Source organism: Stenella coeruleoalba, assembly GCF_951394435.1.
Source record: "Stenella coeruleoalba genome assembly, chromosome: 1".
Lineage (NCBI taxonomy): Eukaryota > Metazoa > Chordata > Mammalia > Artiodactyla > Delphinidae > Stenella > Stenella coeruleoalba.
In genome coordinates this window covers 14,563,422-14,574,341 of record NC_137169.1, presented here as the reverse complement: position 1 = coordinate 14,574,341, position 10,920 = coordinate 14,563,422, and positions in this window count along the sequence as shown.

Genomic DNA, 10,920 nt, shown 5'->3' with positions numbered 1-10,920 from the left:
GAATAATGTGGAATGCTCTGTGGCTATTGCTATAATTTCTCCTTAGCGTTTGACTCTGGACGGTAATCAGTGATTTAAATCCAGAATTGCGGTTAGAATGTCCGGGATCAGTAAGGGCCTTTTTAAATTTTGATAATTTTCTTGGAAGAGGGGTTTAAAAAATAATGTGTTATGCCCCACTGATCCTCTTAAAATTATAACCTATTGATTTAACACCACTTTAAAAGTGGTGATACCTGCTCCCCTTCTCCCAGCAAAGAAATTCGGTGAGCAGGCTAATGTGCAGTTAATACAGTTTTATATAGATTCCATCTTTTCTTCAAGCTTCTCTCAAGTCAATCCCTAGATGAAGCCAGACCAGCAGAGAACTAGCTGTGCATCTAGGTTGAATTTGAGGGGACAGTATTTTGTCATAGCCTATCCTTAGGAATGGATTTTAGAACTTGATGCTGCATTTATTCTGTTAAGGACATTGTTTATCATATTATATAGAGCACCAGATAGAAATTTCTCTCTTGTCTTGGTATCAGGAATAGTTTATCTCTTAAGTCACTTTAAAAAATCTTCTTTTCCTTGATTTTAAATAGAACATGTAGGGCTTCCCTGGTGGCGCAGTGGTTGAGAGTCCACCTGCCGATGCAGGGGACACGGGTTCGTGCCCTGGTCCGGGAAGATCCCACATGGCGCAGAGCAGCTGGGCCCGTGAACCATGGCCACTGAGCCTGTGCATCCGGAGCCTGTGCTCCGCAACGGGAGAGGCCACAACAGTGAGAGGCCCGCGTACCGAAAAGAAAAAGAACATGTACATTATTAAAAAAAAAAAGTTAAAATTCAAAAATTAATATGGACTAGTTCTAATATTGATTACCCATAAGGGCACTGATAGTCCAAGTTTAATGTTCTTGTATACATACTCTCTTTTTTTTTTAATTTTTATTTTTTGGTCGTGCCACATGGCTTGCGGGATCTTAGTTCTCTGACCAGGGATAGAAACCAGGCCATGGCAGTGAAAGCCCAGAGTCCTAACCATTGGACTTCCAGGGAATTCCCTATACATACTCTTTCTTATTTTTTTTTTACATACTCTTTCTTAATGGCATCATGCTATTTAATTCTGCTACTTGTTTTTTCAACTGATGCATCTTAAACATCATGTATTTGTAGAGATTCCCTAAATCCTTTCTGGAACAAAGTATGACAGAAAAAAATACTCAAGTCCTAACATATGTATTAGAGACTTCAATGCAAGTCACCTAACCTCTCTGAGTGTGTTTTACCATTTGTGTGAGGGCATAGATTACATGGTCTGTAAGGTCTTTCAGCTCGGAAAGTTCAGATTTGTAATTTCACTTCCTTTATAAATTGCCTTTTCTGGTAAGAGTGTATTACATAAACTACAATTATCAGGATTATCCCAAGACTTATTTACAGATTTCTGTTCATTTAAAATTTTGTTTTAAAGTCATGAATCTATCTTTCTCTATATTCTTTACTTGGAATGCTTTCTTCCCTTCTCAAAATCTGGTTTGTCTGAAATCTAAACTCCATAAAGCCTTCCCTGTTGATTTTGGCTACCAAGGACCTCCGAGTTTCCTGGCTACTAACCACACAATTTCCTGAATGATGTATCCTAGCATTTTATTATTTCAGTCATTTTGTGTCTCCCAAGGATTGTCAGACTGTTTTCTCAATTCTCCACAATCTTAAACATGAAGCTGCTGCTTGACAAATAGTTCCCCAAATGGTTATACCTTCTTCACAGAAGCCTTAGGACATCTGTCCCTAGTTCCTTAAGTTTCTACAGTGCCTTTGGTGACTTAGTAAGGAATTTTTATATTGACCGAAATGCCAAGAGATAGTCCTACCCACCTTTCCCTGGTGTGCCTGGAGCTCTGACAAACCCCGCTTTGCCACTTAAAAGAAATGCTCATAAGATCAATATGGGAAATGAGCTTCGTGGTACCGTAATTTCCATTTTAAAAAGGAAAGGTATCTTTTTGGTATTATATTTATATGTACTTATATAAACAAACAAAAAAAACTTTGATTACTCAGACTCAAAGTCCAAATAGGTTTTGGAAAACACTATTCTTTATAACAACTGCCTTAACATTCAAAAATTGACAATTATTCCATAATTAAAGCAAGGTAGGCAACATTGTGCACTTTTATTTTTGTAAAATGTAAACTGAGAAGTACCATCTACCTTTCAATAATGGAGATACTGGTACTTTGTATGCATGAACTGCTTCCATTTTTGCTGCTAAATTCTTTATTTTAAAAGATTATAGAAGTTAAAAAAAATTAAACAATGCCAAAGAAATTAAGGCGAGTCTCCCCTTCAAAACCTTCCCCAACCCTCTATTTCCCGGAGGTAACCACTGAACAATTTGTTTTGCATCTCTCCAGACCACATAATGTTCTGCAACTTGATTTTATCATGCCACATATCATGGAGAGCGTTCCATATTAGGAATATAGATCTCCCACACCCTTTTTTTAGTGGCCACAGGGTTGAAATTCCTTTTTTTAATTTTTATTGGAGAATAGTTGATTTACAATGTCATGTTAGTATCAGGTGTACAGCAAAGTGAATCAGTTATACATATATATATATATCCACTCTTTTTTAGATTCTTTTCCCATATAGGCCATTACAGAGTACTGAGTAGAGTTCCCTGTGTTATAGAGTACGTCCTTATTAGTAATTTATTTTACATATATTAGTGTATATATGTCAATCCCAATCTCCCAGTTTATCCCTCCCCAACCCCCCCTTACTTCCTGGTAACTGTAAGTTTGTTTTCTACATCTGTGTCTCTATTTCTGTTTTGTAAATAAGTTCACTTGTGCCTTTTCTTTTAGATTCCACATATAAATGACATCATATGATATTTGTCTTTCTCTGACTTACTTCACTCAGTATGACAATCTCTAGGTCCATCCATGTTGCTGCAAATGGCATTATTTTGTTCTTTTTTATGGCTGGGTAATATTCCATTGTATATATGTGCCACATCTTCTTTATCCATTCCTCTGTTGACGGACATTTAGGTTGCTTCCATGTCCTGGCTATTGTAAATAGTGCTGCAATGAACATTGTGGTGCGTGTGTATTTTCGAATTATGGTTTTCTCCGGATGTATGCCCAGGAGTGGGATTGCTGGATCATATGGTAGCTCTATTTTTAGTTTTTAAGGAACCTCCATACTGTTCTCCATACTGGCTGTACCAATTTACATTCCCAGCAACAGTATAGGAGGGTTCCCTTTTCTCCACACCCTCTCCAGCATTTATTGTTTGTAGTTTTTTGATGATGGCCATTCTGACAAGTGTGAGGTGATACCTCATTGTATTTTTTTTTTTTTTTTTTTGTGGTATGCGGGCCTCTCACTGTTGTGGCCTCTCCCGTTGCGGAGCACAGGCTCCGGACGCGCAGGCTCAGCGGCCCCACGGCTCACGGGAGCGTGGGATCTTCCTGGACCGGGGCACGAACTCGTGTCCCCTGCATCGGCAGGCGGACTCCTAACCACTGTGCCACCAGGGAAGCCCCTCATTGTATTTTTGATTTGCATTTCTCTAATAATTAGTGATGTTGAGCATCTTTTCATGTGCTTTTTGGCCATCCATACGTCTTCTTTGGAGAAATGTCTATTTAGATCTTCAGCCCATTGTTTTTTTTGTTTGTTTGTTTGTTTTTTTGCCCATTGTTTTTTTTTGTTTGTTTTTGGTTGTGCTTGCCCTGTGGCTTGCCAGATCTTAGTTCCCCAACTAGGGATTGAACCCGCAACCTTAGCAGTGAAAGCATGGAGCCCTAACCACTGAACTGCCAGGGAATTCTGTTCTGCCCATTTTTTGATTGGGTTGTTTGTTTTTCTGATATTGAGCTGCATGAGCTGTCTGTATATTTTGGAGATTAATCCCTTGTCGGTTGCTTCGTTTCCAAATATTTTCTCCCATTCTGAGGGCTGTCTTTTCATTTTGTTTGTTTTCCTTTGCTGTGCAAAACCTTTTAAGTTTAATTAGGTCCCATTTGTTTATTTTGTTTTAATTTTCATTACTCTAGGAGGTGTATTGAAAAACATCTTGCTGTGATTTCTGTCACAGCGTTCTGCCTATGTTTTCCTCTAAGAGTTTTATAGTATCCAGCCTTATATTTAGGTCTTTAATCCATTTTATTTTTGTGTATGGTGTTACGGAGTGTTCTAATTTCATTCGTTTACCTGTAGCTGTCCAGTTTTCATAGCACCACTTACTGAAGAGACTGTCTTTTCTCTGAAATTCTTAAGTGTTATTCCATTAGGGATTTATTTTTTTAATTAATTTATTTTTTTGGCTGCTTTGGGTCTTTGTTGCTGTGCACGGGCTTTCTCTAGTTGCTGTGAGCAGGGGATACTCTTTGTTGCGGTGCGCGGGCTTCTGATTGTGGTGGCTTCTCTTCTTGCGGAGCACGGGCTCTAGGCATGCAGGCTTCAGTAGTTGTGGCACACGGGCTCAGCAGTTGTGGCTCATGGGCTCTAGCGTGCAGGCTCAGTAGTTGTGGCGCACGGGCTCAGCAGTTGTGGCTCATGGGCTCTAGCGTGCAGGCTCAGTAGTTGTGGCGCACGGGCTTCGTTGCTTCACGGCATGTGGGATCTTCCCGGATCAGGGCTCGAACCCGTGTCTCCTGCATTGGCAGGCGGATTCTTAACTACTGCGCCACCAGTCCCACCATTAGGGACTTTTATGAGATCAGTTGAATACTCTTTCAGTTAAGTCTCTCTTGTATTATTTAGACCATCCTTCCAGTAAGGGTTTATAATAACATAAAGAATGTGTACACCCACCTCCTCATTTTTTAAGGAGTTTGGGTGTGATGTCAGTTGAGACTGACCTTCAACCAAGAAGCCATTTTCCCGCCAGTCTTGAGACTTATCTAAATTTCTGATCGCTGATACTGGGAATGTGCCTATTCCGGGAGAGACTGAGCTCATTTAGGAAGGTGTCTTTATAAAATAACCACAGAGGGCTTCCCTGGTGGCGCAGTGGTTGGGAGTCCACCTGATGATGCAGGGGACGCAGGTTCGTCCCCCAGTCCGGGAAGATCCCACGTGCCGCGGAGCGGCTGGGCCCGTGAGCCATGGCCGCTGAGCCTGCGCATCTGGAGGCTGTGCTCCGCAACGGGAGAGGTCGCAACAGTGAGAAGCCTGCGTACAGCAAAAAAATAAATTAATTAATTAAATAAAGTAACCACAGACTCATATTGAAGCATACGTTTTTTTGTTTTTGTTTTTTTTAGCCATGCTGCGCGGCTTGTGGGATCTCAGTTCCCCAACCAGGGATTGAACCTGTGGCCCCTGCAATGGAAGCGTGGAGTCCTAACCACTGGACCACCAGGGAATTCCCTGAAGCATACTGTTGACTATAACACGCAATCCGAAAGAATGAAAGTTAAGAAAGCAAAAATACACATCCAAGGCACACTCATATAAGTCCATCATACTTCTTTATAGTTTTGGTGATATTGTACATCCCGTGTGCTGTGATAAGATAACCTAGACTAGAAGACTGATGACCAGAATGCCAGCTTATTGGTAACAGTGAAGACTGTAAATGCAAAGAGGAATAGACTGCTTATGTCTGCTAGTTGAAATATGTAGTCTCTCCTATGAAAAAGCCTGGAAAATAAGTCAAAGTGCTATTATAAGTTTGCTTGGTTATTATGGACTTAGAATAGGGGGTGTGATATCCTATGCATGGTTTTTATCATAGATATATATCTGCAAGAGAGACCAGAATATTCACTTCCGCTGATCGGGACAGCCCTTCCTCATGCCCCAATAGTGCTAATACATAGAGTATAACCATTGGATTCCACTCTTCCTAGACTTTATGTACACTATTTTCTTTCTGTTAAGTGCCTGCCATATGTCATTATACTCATGATATACTAACCATGTTTTCCTAATCACAAAGTATTTACAATATTTTTAACTTTTTATTTTGATACAGTTTCAGACTCAGAGAAAGATTACAAGAAGAGTACTAAGAATTCTGATACCCTTCACTCGGATTCCCCAGGTGTTAACATTTTCCACCTATTTGCTTTATCCTCCCATCTCTCAATGTAGCTTTGCAATAGAGTACATAAACCAGCATGCATTGTTTTTTTAAAATTGAAGTATAGTTAATTTACAATGTTTCAGATGTCCAGCAAAGTGACTAAGTTATTTTTATGCCTGTATATATATACATATATATATACTTTTTCAGATTCTTTTCCATTATAGTTTTATGAGATACTGAATATAGTTCCCTGTGCTATATAGTAAATCTTTGTTTATCTATTTTATCCACCACATTGATCTTTAAACCATACAGTTCAGCTACAGCTGCTTAATTTTCTTTCATTATATTTCCTGTAATGTGACTATATCATTTCTTGCTTTCTTTTAAAATTTTAGTTCCTTGCCCAGCCACTTGGGCTTAGAAGAGAACTGGTATTTTAAGTCCCTCAGGTAATAATTTATAAAAGTTACCATTTTTTAGTTTCTATCTTATTTTCTGGGCCAAAGTATTAGAAGCTTATGTTTCATCTAGAAGTCTTTTTTACTCCCCTACTTATCCTGTTTCTTTCGTTATCTAAATTTAGAATGTGGATGCCATTCCAAATCTTTTAAAAATATTTATTTATTATTTTTAAAATTTATTTATCTATTTGGTTGTGCCGGGTCTTAGTTGCGACCACGGGCTTCTTAGTTGCGGCATGCATGCGGAATCTAGTTCCCTGACCGGGGATCGAACCCAGGCCCCCTAAATCAGGAGCGCGGAGTCTTAACCACTGCCCCGCCAGGGAAGTCCCCATTCTAAATCTTTGTAGCAATACAAGAACAAACCTCCAATACTGAAATTAATATGGTATTTATAATGGAAGGTCATTGCCCTAGAATGCATTCTTCAAATCTATAAGCCAGAAATATTTAAAATATACCAAAAAAAAATGTTTAGGTACAGGTGCAAATCTCCCTGTGATAGTCTGCATTTGCCTTTTTTACTCTTTCGTACAGCTGCAGCAGATGGAGGGGGATGGAGGAGAGCAGGGTCATTTGATCTTTTATTATTTTCTGAAACCTCTCCAAGAGAACCTTTGCAGATTAATTTTGTCCTTTGAGTAAAATAAAATTAATGTCCTAAGAGCCACTATAAAATGCCTGGTCTCCAGCCTTCTCCTTAGGGTTCTGTTTCTGTATCTTGTAATATGACGATAGTTACTGTGTTACGGAAAGGTTTTTTTCCTTTTCATCTTTCATCCTTTTTATGTTTAAGGAAACTGCTGTTTTATTAACCCGATATAAGACACTAAAGGAAAATCTCTACTGTTACCACTGAAGCCATGTTTTCCTCCAAGACTGGCCTTGACTTGACTGAATTTTATTTCTAATGTAAAATAGCTCTTTTCTTATGAAGAGTCCAGATTGAACACCAGGTACCAATTTATTTATCAGCATCACACCGGGAATAAAAGGCGCTCCTCCAAACCATGGGGGAGAATTTCAGGGCTTTCAGGATTTTCAAAACGTCTTCACAGTTCTTGTGAACACTTTTTTTTTTTTGCGGTACGCGGGCCCCTCACTGCCGCGGCCTCTCCCGCTGCGGAGCACAGGCTCCGGACGCGCAGGCTCAGCAGCCATGGCTCACGGGCCCAGCCGCTCCGCGGCACGTGGGATCCTCCTAGACCAGGGCACGAACCCGCGTCCCCTGCATCAGCAGGCGGACCCTCAACCACTGCGCCACCAGGGAAGCCCCTTGTGAACATTTTCTGATTTGGGTGCACTGTGAGCCACAGGGCCTGGAGCTCAAAGTCATCCTCCGAGAACTCACAAACAAGAGGGTCCTGAAGGCATGCATACCTTTCTTTAAGTCAAACTGCTTTTCCCTCTTAGATCTGGAACCCAGATCATTTTTTATCGGCAAAAATATAGACATTATCCTGTGGATAAAAGTTCACATTCTTTCCGTTCAGAGTAATGATTGTAAACTTGATCAAAGAACTCGGGAGGAGAATGGATACATAGAGCAAGCAATTAGAGTTTTTTTTTTTCATTTCATTCAAGTTGATGTAGTACATCATTATACTGCATAGTAAGAGCATTGTTGTAAAGAATATTAAATAAGTAGCACTCAGCAAAACAAGACAATAAGGGAAGGCTAGGATGTGGAGTTTCGGAGAGTTAATATTTCCTAAATTGAAGTTAGAGAAGTCCAGGAAATTGATAATTCTTAGGACAGTCTTATAGGAATGTGTGCCTTTAAGGAGTTTTTTTAAAAAATTTTTTTCCATTATGTTTTGTTACAGGATATTGAATATAGTTCCCTGTGCTATACAGACCTTGTTGTTCATCCATTCTATATATAACAGTTTGCATCTGCTAATTCCATCCCTCCCCCATACACCCTCTCCCTTGGCAACCACAAATCTGTTCTCTATGTCTGTGAGTCTGTTTCTACTTTGTGGATAAGTTCATTTACGTAATATTTTAGATTCCACATATAAGTGATATCATATGGTATTTGGCTTTCTTTCTGACTTCCTTCACTTAGTATGATAATTTCTCGGTCCATCCATGTTGCTGCAAATGGCATTATTTCATTCTTTTTTATGGCTGAGTAGTATTCCATTGTATAAAGAAGTTTTATTATTATTATTTTCAATTTTATTTATTTATTTATTTTTGGTTGTGTTGGGTCTTCGTTGCTGCATGCTGGCTTTCTCTAGTTGCGTTGAGCGGGGCCTACTCTTCGTTGCGGTGCGCGGGCTTCTTATTGTGGTGGCTTCTCTTGTTGTGGAGCATGGGCTCTAGGTGCGTGGGCTTCAGTAGCTATGGCTCGCAGGCTCAGTAGTTGTGGCTCACAGGCTCTAGAGTGCAGGCTCAGTAGTTGTGGCGCACGGGCTTAGTTGCTCCGCGGCATGTGGGATCTTCCTGGACCAGGGCTCGAACCCATGTCCCATGCATTGGCAGGTGGATTCTTAACCACTGCGCCTCCAAGGAAGTTCCTATAAAGAAGTTTTTAACAAAGAATTAGAAAATATAAAGAACCAAACAGAATTGAAGAATACAATAACTGAAATGAAAAATACACTGGAAGGAGTCAATAGTAGACTAAATGAGGCAGAAGAACAGATCAGTGAGCTGGAAGACAGAGTAGTGGAAATCACTGCTGCTGAAGAGAAAAATGAAAAAAGACTGAAAAGAAATGATGACAGTTTAAGAGACCTCTGGGACAACACCAAGTGTGCTAATGTTTGCATTATAGGGGTCCCAGGAGGAGAAGAGAGAGAGAAAGGGCCTGAGAAAATATTTGAAGAGATAATAGCTGAAAAGGTCCCTAACCTGGGAAAGGAAACAGTCACCCAAGTCCAGAAGTGCAGAGAGTCCCATACAGGATTAACCCACAGAGGAACACACCAAGACACACTGTAACCAAAATGGCAAAAATTAAAGATAAAGAGAGAATATTAAAAGAAACAAATAACATACAAGGGAACTCCCATAAGGCTATCAGCTGATTTTTCAGCAGAAACTCTGCAGGCCAGAAGGGAGTGGCACAATACTTAAAAGTAATGAAGGAGAAAAACCTGTGACTACTAAGCATACTCTACCCAGCAAGGTTCTCATTCAGATGTTTTTTTTCAGGATTTTATTTTATTTTCTCCAGGTCTTACTGAGATATAGACCCACAGCACTGGCTAAATGTAAGGCGTACAGCATAACGATTTGACTTAAAATCATCATAAAGGGATTATCACAGTAAGTTTAGTGGACATCCATTATCTCATATAGATACAAAATGAAAGAAAAAATGTTTTTCCTTGTGATGAGAACTCTTAGGATGTATTCTCTTAAGAACTTTCACATATAACATACAGCAGTGTTAACTATGTTTATCATTCTGAACTGATTCGGATTTGATGGAGAATCAAAAGCTTTACAGACAAGCAAAAGCTAAAAGAATTCAGCACCATCACATCAGACCAGCTTTACAAAAAACGCTAAAGGAACTTCTCTAGGCGGAAAAGAAAAGCCCACAACCAGAAACAAGAAAATTACCGGATGAAAAGTTTACATTCTTTCTTTGCTAGTAGAAAAAGGGGGGAATGGAACGTTACCTGGCAAATAGCAAAGAGCGATGCAAACACGAGCTGGTAACATTGCTAATGATGGTAATCAAAACATAAAAGGAGGGCTTCCTTGGTGGCGCAGTGGTTGAGAGTCCGCCTGCCGATGCAGGGGACACAGGTTCGTGCCCCGGTCCGGGAAGATCCCACTTGCCACGGAGCGGCTGGGCCCGTGAGCCATGGCCGCTGAGCCTGCGCGTCCGGAGCCTGTGCTCCGCAACGGGAGAGGCCACAACAGTGAGAGGCCCGCGTACAGAAAAAAACAAACAAACAAAAAACATAAAAGGGATTTCAGCGCGAAGAAAGGACTAGCGATTACACTAATAGCGAGAGGCGGTGTGAGAAGGAGAAAGAGTTTTGCAAACTGAAGCGCTATACTGTAACTGTTGGGAGTGGGCGGGGGGTCATCAGGGAAGTGAAGCAGGTGACCTTGATTAGGCTTGACGGCCTTTTCCCGTCCTTAGCTTTCTTGAGCCGGGGCCATTATATTCGCCGATGCAGGTGTACTTCCCTGCCTTGGTCTAGTCAACTGAAAACAAGTCCCAAACTCACCTCTCCGGAGCGCCCGAAAGCCACAGACCTCCCATTTCCGGGAACGACTTCCAGTCCGCTGGCGCGGAGATTAACGCTCCCGCCCTTACCCGAAGGACTACGTCCTGCGCAGGCGCAACTCCTCGTCCCCGTCCCCACGCCGCGCCACGCTCCCCCTGCGAGAGCAGAGGGAGGCTGTCCTCGCGCGTCGCGTATTTTGGCTGGCGACTGCGT